This window comes from Cavia porcellus, unplaced genomic scaffold (genome assembly GCF_034190915.1).
Source record: "Cavia porcellus strain 051 isolate PalLab524CR breed Dunkin Hartley unplaced genomic scaffold, mCavPor4.1 scaffold_5, whole genome shotgun sequence".
NCBI classification, from domain to species: Eukaryota; Metazoa; Chordata; class Mammalia; order Rodentia; family Caviidae; genus Cavia; species Cavia porcellus.
In genome coordinates this window covers 84,937,333-84,950,304 of record NW_026947488.1, presented here as the reverse complement: position 1 = coordinate 84,950,304, position 12,972 = coordinate 84,937,333, and the positions used below count along the sequence as shown (strand labels likewise).

The 12,972-nt window shown below is 38.2% G+C and overlaps 1 protein-coding gene across 1 annotated transcript in view; it reads right to left on the bottom strand.

The window, feature by feature from the left end:
* Schip1 (schwannomin interacting protein 1) overlaps positions 1 to 12,972 on the bottom strand; it is a 761,845-nt gene that overhangs the window by 138,206 nt on the left and 610,667 nt on the right. The gene's annotated exons all lie outside the window — the stretch shown is intronic.

The following is a 12,972-nucleotide window of genomic DNA, read 5'->3' as shown; positions in this document are numbered from 1 at the left end:
GAGGAGATCCATGAATATTTTGAGTTGAATTATGAGTCAGTCTTAGGATGGCTCTGGGTCTGAAAGAACTTTTGATGAACTCAGTTCTGAAAACCAAGAGGGTAACTTGTCCAAATTTTGCATGACAGCTTAGTAGAGACCACAAGATCTTTAAAGGCACAGTCTTTGCTTTTTCCTTTCTAATACACACTCTTAGCATGTCCTCTTTTGGCAAGGCAGTGAAGTATGCTGCCTCCTATGGTGCCACACCTCTAACCCAGAGATGAAGGCGAGCTTCCTCCTCCTTGGGTTTCACAGTGAGAAGAGCCCACGTGCTGTCTTCTTGTTTTGCTTTAACTTAAAAAAAAAATCTGGCAGCTTGGCTTTTGTAAAGCTTTTAAATTAAAGGTGGTTTATTTGGGATTGCGATGGCCCTGTCTCCTTTTCATTGCTCTTCAGTTTGGTCAGATATTGAGTGACAGCACTGCAGTGAGCACTGTTAGTGAGCCACTGGCCCTATCCATCAGGTGGAGGCTGTGGAATGTCACCTGCCATCTGTTCCCTGGGTACTTCCTGTGGCGAGTGCTGCCTAGACTCTCAGTGCACAACATTCTAATGGGAGGTCCCATATTCTGACTGCACAGGCACCTACCACACAGTAGAACAAGTCAGTAGCATGGGGATGGCCTGAGCCAGTCACCTCTTCTCTCTCCTCTTGCCATCACCTTCAGCTCAGCCTGGGGGACAAGATGCTTCTCCTGCCAGGTGGGAAGTCAGCTTTTTTGAAGGGAACTCTGGTTCATACATTATTGCTTTGTGAATCTCTGCATGTAGGGACATGCTGGGACGGACAACGTGGAGACTATTTGCAGTGTGGGTGCAGTAAAAGATGATGATGGGGAGAGACAGAAAGGCAGCAGTAAGGCAGATTCTGTAACATCTTGGAAGCTGAAATGTCTTGTGGAGGGAGAAACTGATGCACCTGAAAACTATTTGCAAGGATGTGATATCCAAGTAAAATTAGTACTGAAATGTCTGCAATTGCTTCAAAAGATTTTGATGTTCACTTAATGTTACACTTTCAGGAGAATAAATGTAGACTTGGCACTTGCTTGTGATTAGGCCCTAGTTTTGTAAAACGATATACATAGGCTAATTCCTATTGACCTGTCAGAGAAAGAAATGACATATTGTTATTCAAGAAGCACATGCATTTTTTTTCTCTTATATAAACCAAAATCAAATAGATTATCTTTCTGAGCAGTGAACGACTTGAAATACAAATGGATATCTAAGGTTAAGGGGTTAGGAAATAAGGACTTGCATCTGAAAGAGCAAGTTCTTCCATAATTTGATGTCACAAAATTCTCTTAAATGAATATAGAAGAAAGCAGTTGATTCTGAAATGGAAAAGTTTGAAATGAAAAAAAAAGCTAATACAGAGGTGACAGGGTTAACAGATTTTGTATTTAGGCAGCAGCCTTCTTTTTCAGGTAAAATGGGTCTCAGAAATCTTCTTACTTACTCCTCTTGTTCAGGCCACTATCATCTCTGTTCTGGACATTGAAATAGCTTCTTGTTGAGTTTTCCTTCTTTTAACTTTGTGTGCTGACAATTCATCTTCCACTCAGTAGTCAAAGTGATAAAGATGTCATCATTTGCTCTCCAAGAGCTTCCTACATACTTAGGTTCAGTTTCCAAATCCCTTCATCTGGCCTTAGAGACTTCAGGGTTCCTCCATAGAGACAATTTTTGCATTATCATATGAGCAGGAAGCTTGTGTGATTCTATTCAGCACAGTGCAAGAAGTTTACCACCTTGGTCCTTGCCTATTGAAAGCCAATAGTGCTCTGTTCTCAACTCTAGTGTCTTGCACTCCAATCATTACTTCCATAGGTAGATAGAGGTTGGATGCTGTATCACCCCCAGCAGAGAACCCCTCCTGGTCCGCTTAATCTAGACACTGCCTACCTCCATCCTCAGAATCTCGACACTGGCTATTTCTCTGGTTGCGTGTTCCGTTTCTACTCCTACACATGTTTGGCTTCTTTCCCACATTCAGTGTTGCCTTCTAAGATTGTCCTTCTCCACACAATCCATCTAAAACAGCAGAACCGCCTCATACACACACATACACATGTGCAGTATAGTCTTTCTTCGCATATTTACAACTATACACAATTATTTTTACTTGTTTATTGCCTTCTCTCTAGAATGTAAGCTCCATAAGAACAATCTGTTTTGTTTGTTGCTATGCCTTCAGTACCCAGTGACGTATTTTTTAAAAATAATGTTTGTGGATTTAAGAAATTAGATGGCTTCGATCCCGGTACCGAAAAAAAAAAAAAAAGACAAAAAAAGAAAATAGATGCCATGAAGTCATATGTCATATTATCATAATCATAAGAAATGTGAGATGAAGCAGAAGAACATCATCAAATTCATTTTTCATGTAAAAGCACTAAGACATTAAAAATAACACATTCCACACTGATTAGTAATAGAGCACTAAACTAGAAATGTTATTAATTCCTTATTAAGTCACAGTGGACTATTTTAACATAAAGCAATCTATCAGATAGGTTACACTGAAAGACACAGGACATGCAAAGTTGATAATTCATGTAATTCTCTTGTTTCTATCACTTAAGGGCAAAATGCCATGTTGTATATATTACCTATATATTACCTACATCTCATTTTACTTTCCAGTATTATATAACTTCTCAAGTCTAGACTCAAAAACTTAGACTTGTCCTTCACAGAAAGGAAGGGAGAAGGAAATAAGTTTTATTTCTTCCCACTGAAACTAATTTGAATAGGTTTCTCACTTGATTCTACATCCTCACAAAACAGATCCATGAACAAGGTGAGGCACAGGTTAGCATGGCCCATACAGGATACTCGTGGTCCTTTTCCACGCCAGCACCCTCACCAATTCTAGAACTCCTCCTACTGAGCACTTCATCTCCCTGAGACGCTCAACCCAGTGTCCAGGCAGCTGTTAACAATGAATTGACAGAAAGCTTAAGAATGTTTTTCTAACCCTGGAATAACAGAAACAGGAAAACATTCCAGATAAATCTGAGTTTTGTGTACCATAACTTCTTTTTATCACTGCTTATCACTGAGTTACTTAACCTTTCTGTTTGTTTCATGATACCATACATAGAGTTATTGGAAGAAATACAAATAATGTGTGTTTACTAATAGTGTATGTAAGGTAACAGTGTAAACAGTGCTTGTCTGATTAGAAGTCACTAAATAGCAGCACGTCATTGTGGCAAGGAGAAGGCCATATGCACCCCTAAGAGTGGAGGACCTAGTACCTTGGAAGACAGAGGCCATGGGGGTACTGGAGCCGAGATTTAGTGATGGACTAGAAGAGTGGCTCCCAAAGTGTGCAGATTGGTAAGAAATTGCAAGTATTCAAGCCTCCGGCCAGGCCTACAGGTCAGAAACTATGGGGACAGGGCCCCACAAAGTATATTTGTTCTGTGTGTTCTCTAGTTTGGGAACCACTGCAAAGAGAAGGAATCTGGAGAGGAGACTAGCAGGGATGAGGTCAGGGGAAAGGAATGACTGACTGCTCAGCTCATAGCTACTTTGGAAGAAACCAAAAGCGCTGTGTTCCCAGGGGCTGTGGCCGTATCAGCACTCTGCACCTTTGTGGCTGTTTCCTAAAGGCTGAATTTCAGTTTGCCACACACAGGAAAGCCAACCCAGAGCATACCAGGAGAGCACAGGACTGTACTGCAAGGTTCAGTGGAGGGAGAACTTCTCAGAGGCAGCAGTGGGGTAGGTAGACAACAGACCGAACTCAGTCTTTTTCCCTACGGAGGGATAGATAGCATTCTCAACTGCTTCAGGTGAAGCCTTGAAGGCGAGAAGCCGGCCTAGACAATTCATCAAGCTTCCCTAGCGTAGTGTTTTCATGAATGAATTGCATCTCTAGGGCTCAAAGTGAGTAAGTGGGAGGTGGAAAGAGGGGAAGCAAAGAAATGTCAAGAGACTCGATTCAAGTCTACTAAGGTCTCCACTCCATTTGTTCCATGTGGGCCATTTGCTTCTTCTCATTCCAACTTTTGTCACTAGTTTAATTGGACAAAAGTAATTCCCAGGGGGTTAAAAGTGAAAAGAAATTGTAAAGAACATAATCAATCCAGAGCCCCGTTCAGACCTTCAGCTTTTAAACATGTGCCTTTATAGGCTATTTCCAAAGTTAACTCTGCAGCAGATACACTACATAGTTGCCTCAGAACATATTTCTTTTTGGTTCTACTCAATATTTTTATTGAAAATCAAATTTACACAAGCCTAGACACATATTCATACTTACAGATGTGTGTGCATATGGTCTAGGGCCAATATCTTGTTATTAAGATGCAGGGGTTTTACTAGAGACTAGATCCAACATATTTACTGACAGTGCCTATTCTGCCATATTCTGTGCCTTCCCTCAATGATGTGCAGAGATATTTTTATCGCCCCCATTATACAGATCATAGTAACGAGGCTCAGACACATAAAGGAGCTAGCCCAAAGTCTTGCAACTAATCTAAGTCAACAAGTGTGGACAGGTAGTGTTAACCCACTACAGAAAATCACCTCTGGGGGTGACCTGGCTTCACTTTCTTTAGAAATGGCAGCTGTGCTTTTGGAGCTGATGTAGTTCTGCAATGTGTACTGCTAATGGAAAGTTTCTGAGACTGAAATGTATCATCACCTTTCTAAGCTAGTGGAAAGAATGTTTTCTGTTTAAAAGTCTGTCATGCATGGCCATGATGCAAGTGAGGCAATCCTGCTCTTAAAGTAGCCTGAACAATGAAAATGACAAAAGTAACAATAATCATGTTCCTCAAGACATCTGTGTGAAAGTGTTAGGAAATTTTATAGAAAACTAGCAATTGGCTATTCTTGAAATGCTTGCAAAAAGTGCCTTACATATATATATAAAACACGCTGCTTTAAAATGCTTTTTAACCTTACTTTCGGAGGGACCACCTTTAGAGAGATGCTAAGATGTTTTACTATTGATCTTCAAGTACAAAGAATATTTTTATACCAAAAGAAAACAGCCAAAGATTCTTTATGTTTTTGAACACAAAATAGTGTACGTGGATTTGCTTTAAGAACTTCTGACAATGAGCCTGGTTAATGATTAGGAATGAATTGCTGGGGAGTTGGGCATCCTTTGAAAGCTGGCAGAAAGAAGGTAAGTTAGCTCTAGAGTGCTTCACAGCTGGTTCAAAACTCATTTCTTCTTTTTAGGAACAATATAGTTCCCTGAGTATTAGAAAACAGGAAGAAAACACAAAGCTACAAATAATGGCACCACCTGTAATCCCAGCACACGAGAGCCCAGGGAAGGATCAGGGGTTTGAGGCCAGTCTGGACTACAGTGAGACCTTGTATAAAAATAAATAAATAAATAAATAAATAAATAAATAAAATTTAAAAATAGAAATACTAATGGAATGTCTCGCTTCTTCTAATTCTAAAACCTTGTTAGTTATTTCCATCTTTACACATCCTGAGGTCCAGGCTGGCAATTTGTCTCAAGTTATGGAATAAGGGAAGAGAATAGAAATTTTACCTAAATCTGCTCAATTGTAAGTCTAATTGGTCTTATCACACCTTTGGAAAGTTTCTCCCAACAATCACAATTTTAATGATGAAGAAACAGAGGCAGAGTTAAAGTAAATGACTTATGTGAAGTTGTACAGTTGACATGTGACTGGGGGTCATTGCATTTATTTCCTTTTAAATGCCTTGATTTCACTTTTAAAGTTTATGGTATACTGCTTTTAAAGGTTTTCTAGCTTTAGGGATGGGATTTTTCTTTTGTTGGTTGCATTCATAGAGAAACATGTATTTGATATTGCTTTCTGTATTTAGCTTGGTCCAAAATAAAGTTATGCCCATGTACTGCTCTAATTTATATTGTGAACAAAAAAGTTTAGCTTTTGCTAATATTTCTCCATGGATAAAGCTCAAGTAGAGTCCTTTATGATTTCAGAGTCCGGAAGAGGTCTTTCCATTCAGCAAGCAACAGTCACACTTTGCCCTCCCAACAGAAATGAAAAGACAAAAACCTTTACATTAACAAATCCCTGTTAATAAAACTTCTCTCAAGAACATTCAGTCTTTGCAAAGCACTAACAAGTGGAGAGAGCACTTGTTAGTTAATAATAAAAAGAATTCTCCAATAACTACTCAGATGAATGAATATTTTTAAAAGGCATGGTTGGAGTATGTAAGGAGTTTTAATCCAGTTTCTGTGTTCAGTCCCCCAGACTAACAACTATATAGAAACCACTACCCTCTGAATAATGAATGGCCCCAGATTCAACCAAAAAGGAAGATAATCCCAAACCCTGTAATGTAGTATCTCTCTTTTTAAATTTCTGAGTGGACTTCTTTTTTGGCTCAGTAAAAGGGCTTTTAGATGCGAGGTAAAAATGACCATCAAGTATTTACCTTCCCAGGCTACACTCATCCCTTTTCGTATTATCAATTAGGTCCCAACCTCAGCTATGTACATCTCAGTTTTTCACTGACATACACTTTTGCTAGCAAAAATCTTTAGCTGTTAAATTTTCTATTAGTTAATTTCAAATTAATATCTTAAGGGTCTCCAGGCCCTAGGCAAAAAAAAAAAAAAAAAAAGAGCTGAATTAGTAAATGACAGCCATAATTATCTTAAATGAGACTTCTTCCAGGCCTTAGATACAGAATTTCCGAGCTTAGGAAATCTCTTTGCTCAGCACATGGCACTGTTGGAGACAGCAGCGCTGCATCTCTACAGTCATCCTCTTATTCATCTAGTCTCCTGCCACATACACCCCACCCACCCCACCCCCCTACCTGCTAAGCAGCCCGGCTATAGGAAGGGCTCAGGCTGCAGCCTCCTTGGCCTGCAGACACTGCACGCCTTTCCCGTACTTCCTCCTCTGCAGTCAGTCCCTAGCTCCAGCTCCTTCAAAGCCTTCAGTGCTTGCAGCTTTATTTCCTCTCAGCTTTCAACCAGGTTACACAGCTCAAGAGTCTAAACTCACCCCTATGGCATGCCTAAAATCAGCCCCTGCTCCCTCTGAATCTGGCCCCCGCAGAGCCTCAGGGCCCTCGGTAACCTCAGTTTCCTCTCCCCAGGGAGGTGACAGGCGTCCTCACAGGCTGCAGCACAGCACCTTTCCCTAATAACCTCGTTTCTTCCTTTTCCTCAAACTTCTCCAAACGACACCATGTCTCCTGACGCTGAGATTCTCTCGCGCTTTTGGAACAGCATTTTCTCTCTACCAGAGAGTGATTACAGGGAGCAAATTGGGGGATCTGGGGACTCACCTGCACAGCCAGAAGACACGCGAGGGGGCTGCCCGCAGACTTGGGACGGTCTGCAGGGACGGTGTGCAGCCGGTCTCGGGCCTGGAAGGGGCAGGGCGCCTTTCACCATATAAGGAAGGCAGTGTGACCCGTTAGCGCAGAGCATCCCTTCTCTGGGGTGAGGAGGCTGCAGCCTCCTGGGCCTCTGGAGCCTGAGGATCCCAAGTGGCAGGCAAGTTAACCACTACCGGATAAGGTACAAGAATGATGTTGGGCAGGGCGTTTTAAAGGCCAGAGAACTTTTTACACAGGGCTTGTTCCTTTCCAAACAGGCTTTTGGAACTCTCAATTACATGAGAGGGCTTTGCTTCAATTTCAGGTTTGGCTTCCTAAAAAACAGTGTTTGTGTTCATCTCGAAGAAATGAGACAGTTGCACTCCGTAATTCCTTTTTTTGTTTTTCTTTTAATCTCCAATCCCTTTTGATTTTATTTCAAATACTGCTGTAATATAAAAAGGCAGTTTACAAGGTATGACATTACTGCTTCTACGAATGGACATCTTAATTTATTTTCAGAGTATTTTTCAAATCCCCATAAGAAAGCTATCACGAGTGGACACCTGAAATTGTTTAATTGTTGCTGCTCTTTTTCCATCTCATGCTAATGTGCTTATTTGCAAAGAGAATTTTACATTTTTGTATACTGACTGTGGGCCCTCAAAAACCTGTAAAGGTTATTTTACTTAATTGAATGTGCACAAATAGATATTTGGGAAGATATTTTAAAAATCTAATTCCTAACAATGAGACAAAAGACACTGAAGAGTGAGATTCTGATTGTTTAAAATGCATTAGCCATGAACCCTGAAAACCAGTGGAGATGATTTTGCTCTTTAACTGGCAGAGCAGTTAAAAAGTCACAGCGTTTGACTGAGGTTGGCCACAGGCCACTCCCATTCCTAAGCCCCCTGCTTGGGCTGCCTTGACTAAAATTCTCAGCTCAAGCACCAGGGGTCCATCCTTTAACTTTACAGAGGGATAGCAAATATTTCCTTGGCTGATGTTTAAATGCAAAGCTGTCTTCTTCATTTGGAGTAGATTGAAAGAAGTTATTAAAGGCTGGATTCTAAAAAGAAAGTGGAGCTCGATTTAGTCCTCACTTGGGCGATAACATACTTCTTTTTTTACTGCCAACTAGCATGGTCTCTTGCAAATGTTTTTATGTCTGTCAGTTAGGTCTAGACAGCACCACCTCTTAATTGCTTAGCTAATTATGCCTCATAGGATCTGCCCCATGGATTTGGGATCTTTTTAACATTTTTTTTTTTTTTTTTTTTTGAGACAGTGTTGCACTATGTAGGTCAGGCTGGCCTTGAACTTGTGTTGATTCTCCTGTCTTAGTTTGCTGAGTGCTGAGATTACAGGTATGTGCCACCAAGCATGGCCAAAACTGCAATTTGACACCTGATTATATAGTCTCATTTTCATATATTACCTTCTTACACCGAATTTGAATTTTTAAGGACAAAGATGATTTTGTATTCCTATATCCACTGATTAACACTCAATGTGGGAAAAGAATTTTTGTAGACTGAAATATTTGTATTAGCTCCAATGAATAGAGCTCCACTTTGATATGACTGTATGAGCTAGGTGGAAGTTTACTAAATTGTTGTGGTAGAATAAATTCTTGGTTTTTTGCTTTATCATCTCTTTTATATTAACTAGTATTTATTTCTCATACTGTCAAATTTTCTTCAAAGGCAGAGAATGAAAGAGCATCTCTTAAAAGCTATTATTTTGATAACTCTTTGACCCAGCAGTCTAAGTTCTAGGAATTAAAATAAGGAAATAACTGAACAGAAGCAAAATATTATATGGAGATGTCATTGCCTAGCTATCTGTAACAGCAAAAGCAAGAAATGACTTAGTTAAAGGTACCAAGCTCATTTAGGCATTAGTAATAATGGTTCATACTGGTTGCTTATCATATACCAGGCACTATGCTTCACAGGGGTAACTGACTTGACCCTCAAAAAAAACACTATGAAGTAGAAATAGTCATCATTCATTTTTGGGCAGCCTGAAAACTAAGGAAGAGATGTTAACACACTTCTTGCATTTGAACTTAGGTATATTGGTACTGACAGATAGGCTTAGAATTATTCTGTGCTTTCTTGTCTGAGTTTACTGAGCATTATCATAGATACTGAGAATGACAGAGTAATCAAACCAAAAGGACTCTGCCTTCTTGAAGTCATTTAAAATAACAATTTTGAGAAGTACATACAAATATGGAACATGAGTGTCATATAAGTTTAGTTGAAAGAAAAATACATACTATCTATGATAGCACCTAGGTAAATATAGCTATATTTTTTTAGAAATAAAAATAATATAAAATTGAAAACAATTGTAGTGATGTTGAATTGTAACTTTTCTTTAAGATTATCTTAAATAGAACTTTTTATGTTTTCATTAAAAGATTAATAAAAATTAGTTCTTCTATAAATAAATTCTTCTTGGCCTTATTGCTCTTAGCTCCAGAACCCCAGATGGTGCTCTAGGGTCAGATTAGAGAATGACAGGAGTTCTCCTGGCGGTGCCTTATTTCCTGGGTGATTCCCAACAGTTGGAGCAGGCCTACATGCTTTATGTACTGCACACACTACTGTCTCTCTTCTCTGAAGAGGACTGTGCATGAGAGTGTTTTCCAAAGTCTATTTTCACTTAATGTCTTTGAATATTCAATGAAATTAAGATATTAGCAGAGAGATATAGGAAAGCTATTTCACCAAAATTTTTCCTTATGTCAGTTCCAGGAAGTGATTCTAAATCTGAAAATATTCATTAGTGAATAAATAGATACATCTCAGAAGATGAAGTTATTCTATGAATAAAGGGGAAAGGTTTAGTTAACTAGTCATTAACTGTATGAGCCAGGCATGGTAGCACATGCCTGAAATCCCAGCCATTGAGAGGCTGAGGCAGGAGTATCATTGTGAGTTTGAGACCAGCCTGGGCTACAAAGTGAGTTCAAGGCCAGTTCAAACTGCATACAAGACCCTGTCACAAAAGGAAAAAAAAAAAAAAAGTGGAGCTCAGAAGTTAGACTATAAAAACAACCTGAAAACTTGCATATGGAAGAATATATATATATATATATATATATTCTAAAATTATTTCAGAGATTATTTATTTATTTATTCATTCATTTACTTTTAGGTACTGAGGGTCAAATTCATGACCTTGTGCTGGCCGGGCAAGCACTTATGCCACTGAGCTAAATCCCCAGCCCAATATCAGAGGTTTTTTAAATGGAAGGAGGAAGACAAACTCATGTGATTCTAAAGAAATGAGTAAATAGATTAAGATTTTTAAAAATGTAACAAAAGTTTATAAGGTTTTCAGCAGTTTTTCTAATAAAATTTTAGCAGTCCAAAGGATAGTTTATATAATAAAGATAGTGACTAATCTAACTTATTTAATTTTTACCTGAAAGTATATCATTCACTGATATATTATCAATTTTGGAAAATGAAAACTGAGTATAACAATAAACAGATTCAAACTAAGCATTAGATTGAGTAAGATGGTTATTAATTTTTTTGGTATGACAGCTCCGTTGGATGTTATGGTGAGAAATATCAATGCAAATAAATCATTTGACATGTGTTTTTTTGTGTGTGTGTTGATGTGTAAGGTAAAGTTTATTATTAAAGTTGTCTTAAGCATAGTTATTTATTTTTACTTTTTATAAGGCCTTTATACTTTTAAAGGGTATTATAAATGATTTTCTCGAAAGTACACAAATAGTGATGGTTGAGTATGAAAAGGGAAGAGCCAAGAGGTTCTCCTAGAAGAACCAAGAGGTACTTGTGGCTCTGGTGAATTGTTGGTGGCATTTTGATGGTCGAATGGTCAGGTCCGAGGGATACATTAATCCTATCATTTTTCCCTCCTGGACACCTCTTCAGAAGGCTGTAGGTATTGGGACAGGCAGAACAGGAACCAAGAACTAATGCTCCTTGTGGTGATAAGAGCCCTGCACCCTGAATTGCTAGTGTCAAATTGGAGTCAGTGCTGTTTTAGTGACCAACTCACAGGCATCCACAGTCCAAATGAGACACCTCTTGTTCTCTATGGAGGAAAGTTGGAGAAAAAAATAGGTGAAATGGCCTGGTTTAGGGGAAGTAGATGAAACAGTGTCTTTCTCAGGCACTTACCATATTATCCTTCCATAAGTTTTCTATTCTAAGAGGGCGGGGGCTGCATACATTTCTCTGCAATTTGCATTTTCACTTAACAGTATAATGTGGACTTCTTTTCCTGTTATGTATGGATTTATTTCCTTCACTTCAACACCCACATAGAAGTTAGCTGTACTGAAATGTATCAAACATCCCTTGCCGCTTAGAGATTTATTCCATATTTTGTTATTATAAATATGACACTGTAAATAGTGGGCACTACAGGGGAGACAGTGCTTGAGTTATCCCCTCCCTGTCATGCCTTTCCTGTCTCATGCCTTCTTATGCACATAAGCAGAATTTTGTAGGCTATGACCAGAAGTTGTCTAGCTGGATAGATGTGAATTCCCATTTACATTTTATTAGCTACTGCTAAACTCAACAAGTACTCTTTGTTTAGGCTACGCTTCTTATTAACTTTATTTGTTTATAAAAAACTACTTGTTTTTCTCTTGAAAAGCCAAGATATACATAACAGAAACACTACAAGGATAAAAAGAATGTATAGTAAAACTGTAAAGCTTTTAGTGTCCAATTTTTTACTCCTCATCCCCAATGACAGATTTTTCTTATTTTTTTAAAAGCAAGATATCCTGATGACATCTTCTGGGAAATACCAGAATTTAACCAAATTCCTTTAGATATATACTCATATTGTCCTATGCTATTGCAACTAAAATAATTGTGTAATGAATAGCTTTATTTGCCATACCTGATTTCATCAATAATAAAAATGATTGACATTTTTATTGAGGTTATATTCAATTTCTAATTTAATTTAAGTAAATTTGACCTGTAAATAATATTTAGTCTTTAAATCTAACATTTTTTTTTTTTTTTGTCTTTTTCCTTTTTATCAGTACCGGGGATCAAACTCACGACTGCCTGCTTGCAAGGCAGGTGCTTATGCCGCTGAGCTAAATCCCCAGCCCCAAGTCTTTAAATCTAAACTGGAATGTTATTTCATTCTTTCAAATATATTTTATTATTTTAGAACTTGTAGAGTTTTTATTATATTTTTCTAACTTGTTATTTTATAGAAAAGTTACTGGTTATCATATTTTACAACTAGGTTTCCTATATTTACAAGAAATTTTCATGTAACTTTTTTTCTATATGACTATATGATTATATGATGTGTGAACAGTGGTAATTTTTATGGTAAGATCCTTCAGTTCTCCAAGCCCATTATCACTGTGCTTGAGCTCTTTATAAGTACACAAATGAATATTATCAGTATCTGAGGTTTTATTTTCTTTTCCTTTTGAATCTATGCCATTTCTTAGAGTGAAAATGTGAATGTATTTATTCACTTGATAACTTCTATGAAAAGTTGCAACAAATTGGACCAGGGATCGAACTCATGACTGCCTGCTTGGAAGGCAGGCGCTTATGCCGAACAGTGGTAATTTTTGATCAT